The following is a 6,929-nucleotide window of genomic DNA, read 5'->3' on the forward strand; positions in this document are numbered from 1 at the left end:
TTTGTTTACTTTTGTTTTGTTCGGGGTAAATTGAAAGAAAGCTTACCAACTATATATGTAGTACACTTTTTTTGTATTTTATCCTGAGTTTCCTTTTTGATGCTCTTTTCATAGCGATAACTTTCTTGTGCTTGAGAATTTAGCATTTGGTAATTACAAAGGTAAGAAAAATGTATGCCATGCTATAATTGGTCATAAGTCATTCATTTATTGTGCTTATTCATAATCATCAGTGACTGTAAATTAGCATTATGGTTGCTTTCATATCCCAGAGATGAACATTCTGAAAATTGCTTAATAGTGTATTATTGCCACCTTTAAAGTGACACACATTTGGTACTTAATAGGCCTTCAAGAAAATACATGATTTTCATTTGTTTTTGTTATAGGACTTCAGTTTTGCAGATAAATATTTGTAACATTGATGCTGATTTTTTATGTCTGTGTTTAATATTTTCTCATAAAGCCAAGGGAAAAACCATCTAGAATAAATAAAATGTTATCCCTTGCACTAAATTCAAGACTTAAGGTCTGTTTTTGTCTTCAGTGTAATTCCTCATAACTCGTAGATCTCCTTAATATTTCTTGAATGAAGGACATATGTGTATTGCAGAATAAGTGGAACCGAGTCTAATAAGATTCCTTAAAATATTCAGTGGGAGTAGTGTCCTTTTTTGGTATGTCTCAGGGAAGGCACTGTACTTGTTATATCGGGGGAGAATAGGAATCTTACAAATGAAGTATTTGGGTCTGTAACCTTTTCTTTCTCAATTTCTTTCCTTCCTTTTCCCTAATCCTAGAGGGTGACAAAACACTTTTAAGTCTCTTTGTAGAGATACTGTATCACATTTTATACTAAGTTTGCAAGAAATTTTGCTGTAATAGTTGTTTAAAAATTGACTGTTACTTGACTTAAAATTTCATGTTGCATCTTTTAATTTAATAAATTAATTTAGTAACTTGCTAAAATAAATACTAAAGCTGTGCAATCAAAAGGATGGTTCTGATAGGATAGTGTAAAGGGAAAGCTTACTGTGAGAGAAAGCGATCATTTTTGGTCATTTTTTTCTTTAATCTCCACAACTAAGAGTCTGAATTTTTAGAAAATATCATTTTTATGTGTTCTCTATATTGAACCAATGGGTAATGTTTACAATAAATGGTGATTAAATTTGGTCTGTAGGCAACTCTTCAAATATTTCCAGATATTGTGGCAGATAAATCCAATTTCTGCCCTCCTCCTGTGTAATTTTAGCAGTGTTGACATTTATTTGAGAAGGATGCCTGAGACTTAAGAAACAAAAGGAATGAATAAAAATTGTTTTTGTCTTAACATTTAGTCAACTAAAAATATTTTGATACTATTTTCAGTAAACATATTGTTTCTTTGACAGCCAAACATTTTTCAGCGCATTTGGTAATGTGGCTTTGGGTTGACTTTATGTTCCTGTTTATTAGAAATTGTTGATTCATTGGCTCCTCAGGAATTTTATCTGATTAGAAAGAGGCCTGAAATGACTTCTGTGAGTGTTGGCACACTGAATTGTAGCCCTCCAAAAAAGAAAAAAATCACCTAATTTAGATTTTTTTGTGTGTGTGTGGCGGGGGAGGAGGGGAGGGAAGAAAGCTCTGGAGAGAGTCTTTTAAGGAAATGCAGAGAGGGAAGACCTGATACACCTGATAACCAAGCTTACCAGGTCAACTATACACTGAGCTGCAGCTGCCCAGCTGTGCTCCTCTAACATTGTTACCCAGACCGTGTCACTGTAGGCATGTGTGGCTTCAGGGCAAAAGTGATCACACAGCCCTGGTAGAGATGAGTTGAGGATCAAGGAATGTGAGGGTGCTTGCGGATCATGCACCAGACAAAGGTAAGAAATCTTAGCAGTTAGGACAAAAACCTGGCAGTATTTATTCAAAGATTTATGGAGTGTCTGCTGTGTGCCATGCATGATTCTCTGTGCAGGGGTAATATCAGTAAATAACAGAGACACTTGGTTCTTGGCCCTGAAGTGTCTGTCAAGATGGAATATTATCAGTGACTCCAGACAATCACTGTTTTGGTCATGGGATATTTTCCTTTTCTTTTGGATCACAGCAACCTAGCTTTGACCTACATAATTACAGACCATAGTTCATAGCTGTATTGCTTCATAACAAATTACCCAAAAACTTAGTATCTTAAACATTATCTCACACTCTCTTTGGGTCAAGATCCGGTCATGTGTTAGCTGGGTGCCTCTGATTCAGGGCCCTTACAGCCTGTAATCAAGGTATCAGGCTGCAGTCTTCTCAAGGGTCCTCATGGTTGTTGGGAGGATTCAGTTCCTCTGGATGGTTGGACTGAGAGGCTCAATTCCTCACTGGTTGTTGCTGGGCCTTCCTCAGTTCTTTGCCATATGAGTCACTGTTCTGGGCAGTTCACAACATGGTAGCTGGCTTTCCTTACCCAGGCCAGCAAGAGAATATGAGCAAGGTAGAAGTCACAGTCTAATCTCAGAAATGACATTCCATTGTTTTTGTATATGCTGTTTGTTACAGTCTCACATTCTAGGGGAGGTGATTTCACAAGGGCATGGATACCAGGAGGCAGAGATCATTGAGAGTCAGCTTACAGGCTCTCTGATTATCCCTGGGTCTAAGGCCCTTCTTTTGTTGTATTTTCTGTTTCTCCCTACTCTTCATACTCTTTCTCTACTCCTATTCCCTATTTTACCTTACACAGACACTGTCATATATTAAGTATATATTCCTGGATGTATTGGTATGTGAATACTGAAAAAGAAAAAGGTGTTTTATAAAACCCATTATTTTTTAAAGATTTATTTATGCATACAAGAACTGGGGTGCAGGCCAGAGGTGTGGGGGATGAGAGGATTTACCAGAGACAGGGGAGCAGAACAGGCAGATCTACTGAAATATATTGCTGAGGAGAGCAGTGGGTGAGACAGGAGAGGTCTGCTGTGCCATGTTTTTTATTTTTTTTTTTAATTTTTTTTATAGAGGCATGTTTTATTTATTTATTTGTTTTGTTTATACATGCACTGGGTACAGTCAGAAGCGCGGGAGGGTGAGAGAATTCACCAGAGCCAGAGCAGGGAGCAGAGCAGGCAGAAGGACCGAAGGACACTGCTGAGGGGAGCAGCGGGCGGCAGGAGAGGTCTGCGCGCCATGTGGGACCCTCCTCTGGTGGCCGGGGATCGAACCAGCGCCGCGGAGGCCGCGGGCAGCTTTGCAACCCAGCGCTCAACCACTGCACCACTGGGGAGGCCCTCTGCTGTGCCATGTTGGTCACCTCCCTTGCTGGGGATCGAACTCCTGCTGCAGTGGCTGCCCATAGCTTCATAGTGCTGTGACTGAACTCCTTGCACCACCAAGGAGGCCCCAAAGCATATTTATTTTTTATTCACAGAATGGTATTGGATTTAGATTGTATTCTGTGTCTAAAATTTTTTTTCACCCAACTCCTCTATATTTGGATTATCCCTGTTGTTATTTATAAGTTTTGTTCATTGCTTCCATCTGCCATATAGTAGTCCTTGGTATTCATCTGTCACATTTTCTTACTCATTTCCCTAGCTAGAAATAGAAGGATTGCCTCTACCTCCTTGATTTCTCAAACAATACTGTCATTAAAATCCCAAAACAAAATCCTTAATGGATCTGTGTGAGACTTTCTCTGGGGTATTTACAGAGTAGTGGGATTGCTGGGTCATACGATAAATGGACGCATAATTTTCCCAGGTATTGTCAGGTTGCTCTTCGAAATGACCATAACCAGTTTATACCCACAAATTGTGTTTCCTTTTCCTCAAATCCTTGCTGATACTTAGTATTATTGGACTTGTTAATTAATTAATTATTAATCTGGTAGAAAGGGGTTTTTCAATGCTTAATTTCCATTCCTAACTAAATAGTGTCTCTGCTTGTTAGCCATTGGGTTTTCCCTTCCATGAATTGCCCTTTATGCTCTCTTTCCGTTTTTGTGGGAAGTCCTTTTTTTTTTTTTTCATTAGTATAAGGAATTATAAGAATGGATTTTCTGATCTTAAGTTACCCTTGCATTCCTGGGATAAACCTTCTTGATGAAGTGTATGTATCTTGTTTAGAATTTCCATGTCTGTGTTCATAGTGCAGTGATACTTATATTGTTCTTACTCAGTTTTGAAATTGATGATTCTAGCCTCATAAAAAGGGTTGGATCAACTTATGTGTGATTGAAATTATCTTCTATTTAGGAGGAAGGTTAAAAACCCACTTATGAAAAATCTGTCTCTGCAACTGGAGCTTTTTAAGGGAAAGAGGTCATTAAAATTTCATATTCTGGAAAATAAGAGGAAAAAATTACAGAGAAAACTTCATTTTCTTTATTCTCAGATCTGTCTAGTTATTTCCTGGTTCTCATTCTATATCTTGTTTATTTGTGTGTCCTTTCATTTTTTCCCCTTAAATCATTCTTGCCAAATACTTGTTTCTTGATTTTTCAAAGACCCAGATTTTGGTTTCATAAGTCTTTTCCAATGTTTTAGATGCTCTTTTGTTTGCTTTGACTTAAATTTTAAGACACACTGCTGAAGAGAGCAGTGGGCGATCAGGAGAGGTCTGCTGCGCCATGTGGGTAGCTCCCTGGCTGGGGATGGAACTCGTGCTGCAGTGGCTGCAGATAGCTTCATAGGTTGCATCTTAACCCCTTGTGCCACCAGGGAGGCCCCTAAATTTAAAGAGCTTTTTGGTCTGCTCTGTTGGTGTCTTTTAGCTTCTTGAGTGGATGGCTTAGCTCAACAATTAGTACATGAATGACTCTTTCTTATGGTAGCAGGGTGTGGTGCGTCTCTACTGTTGTATTCCGCCATCTCTCATCATTTTGATATTTTGTGCCTCTCAATCCTGCCAGTCAGGTATCCTCAGCCTGGGAACTGCTCATTCCTAAGAACTATCTTTCTCATTTGCTGTCATCTACCCTCCCTAAGTGGAAGAACGGCAACAGGAGACACTCTCAGAGCTTCTGTGTTGACCTGTTTTTATCAGCTCTCACTCTATCCAGGCCCTTGTTTGTGCTGATGGAACCTGCTGTCTCCATCAGGCACTGGGCTAGCACTGCTTCTTCTCTGCCCTACAGTGGCAAAGGTGGGTAGAGTAAGGAGTGGTAAGGACAATGGAAGTCAGAAAGGGCACTGCCAGAAAACTCACCTGGCCCTCTTTCCTTCTAGACTGATAACTCACCCTCCCACATTAGAACACAGTCATTATCTGTCATTTGAATGTTTTTGTTTTTTTTTTTTTGTTTGTTTGTTTTTGTTTTTCTTTTCAGAATTTTATGTTCAGTTGGGGGTCCATCAATCTGGAAAGTAACTGTGACTTTTCTAGGGTTGGTTTTCAGAGAAAGGACCAGCTACTATCTTGGTTTCCAGTCTTGTCTTGTACTTAGAAATGAACCTTATATGGGATTAAAGATGCTTAGATTTAAGGATCCTAATACATAACTAATATGTAATACATGGCATGTATTAATCAAGCCTAAGTAGGTAAGGGCCAAGAGTTGTACCTTTCGCTGGTTGGAGAATGAGTGGTAGTGGGTTTGTAGAAGCCGGCTGTTGTTAGTGATTTTTGACATCCCTCCCTCTCCAGTCTCTACCCTAAGAAGCAGTGTGCAGAACAGAAGAGCAGTCGTCATCTCTATCAGAGTTAGACTCTGTTGCCTCACTTAACCTTAAGCATAGATGGGGAATAGGGCAAGGGTGGTAAGAAGCACAGTTTTAGAAAATACCTCTGGCTAGATTCAGTTAACTTAAATAGAGGTCCCCACATATGTTATCTTTGTTCATCTTGAGACACATCTATTTGGATGATTGCCCACTGACTTACAAAGGAAGTAAAAGATGATGATCCTGCTTTTTCACACATAGATCTCTTCTCAGCTTTCCTGTGAATTTTCTTGGTTTCCTGATTCTGTAGTTTCTCAGACCTAAAGCTTCATTCATTTCAGCATCCCAGCAGTTTCCAAGTACTCTGAGCAGTTACTTTACCACCTTGTTTCAAATTTGTATCTTTTTATTTGCAAAGCCACAACCCTAATCTAAATTATGGCCCTAGTCTCTAAAGCAGCGAATCATCCAAATTTGAATTTCTCCTTGCTATATGGTGTTAATAATAGTAATTAGCATTAAAAAAGCTGCCCATTTATAATGGTACATATCAGGTGCCCATTTATAATGGTACATATCCATAATCTAAATACAGTTTCCTATATTTAGGAATACAGGTTCTCATATATACAAAGGTTGGTTCTCATGTATAGAAAGGTCCAGGGAAGATGCATTCAGCTTTTATTGGAAACCTGCTTTTGGCCAAGTAGTATGCTAGGTTTTTTAAGTCATCATTTATCCCTATAGTGCAACTCTTGACATTTACTGTCCCAATTTTAGACATTTAAAAACTGAGGCTTAGAAAAGTTAAGGGACTTGATTATTATGGTGAATTAGAAATTCTAATCAAGATTTTTCCAACTTTGAAACATGCGTTCTGTTATTCCACATTGCCCTCCAAAAAAAATTATCTAACTTTCTACATTTGTTCTACAGATATTCAGAGATTTGTGTGTCAAGCATCAAGAGTACAGTCTCATGCCTTTCAGATACAACACCTGCTCTCAAAGAACTTAAGTCTTGTAGAGATAACACATCACCAGTAAATGCAATATAAAATAGACATGCTTTGAGATGAAAACCCCAGCAAAGTGCCAGGGGACCTTAGAAGAGGGAGAGTTTATTTTGAATGGGGGAATTGCCATCTACTAGGAGAAATGCTGTCTGAACGGGGCATTGACAGTTGATAAGAGTTTGGAAGTGGCAGCTGAAGGAGTAGGAGAAGCACGAGCAAATGTGGAGAGGTAGAAAGTACAGTGTGTGTTTATGATCGTGAGGGAACCT

This window comes from Talpa europaea (assembly GCF_964194135.1).
Source record: "Talpa europaea genome assembly, chromosome: 2".
In the NCBI taxonomy this organism is placed as follows: domain Eukaryota; kingdom Metazoa; phylum Chordata; class Mammalia; order Eulipotyphla; family Talpidae; genus Talpa; species Talpa europaea.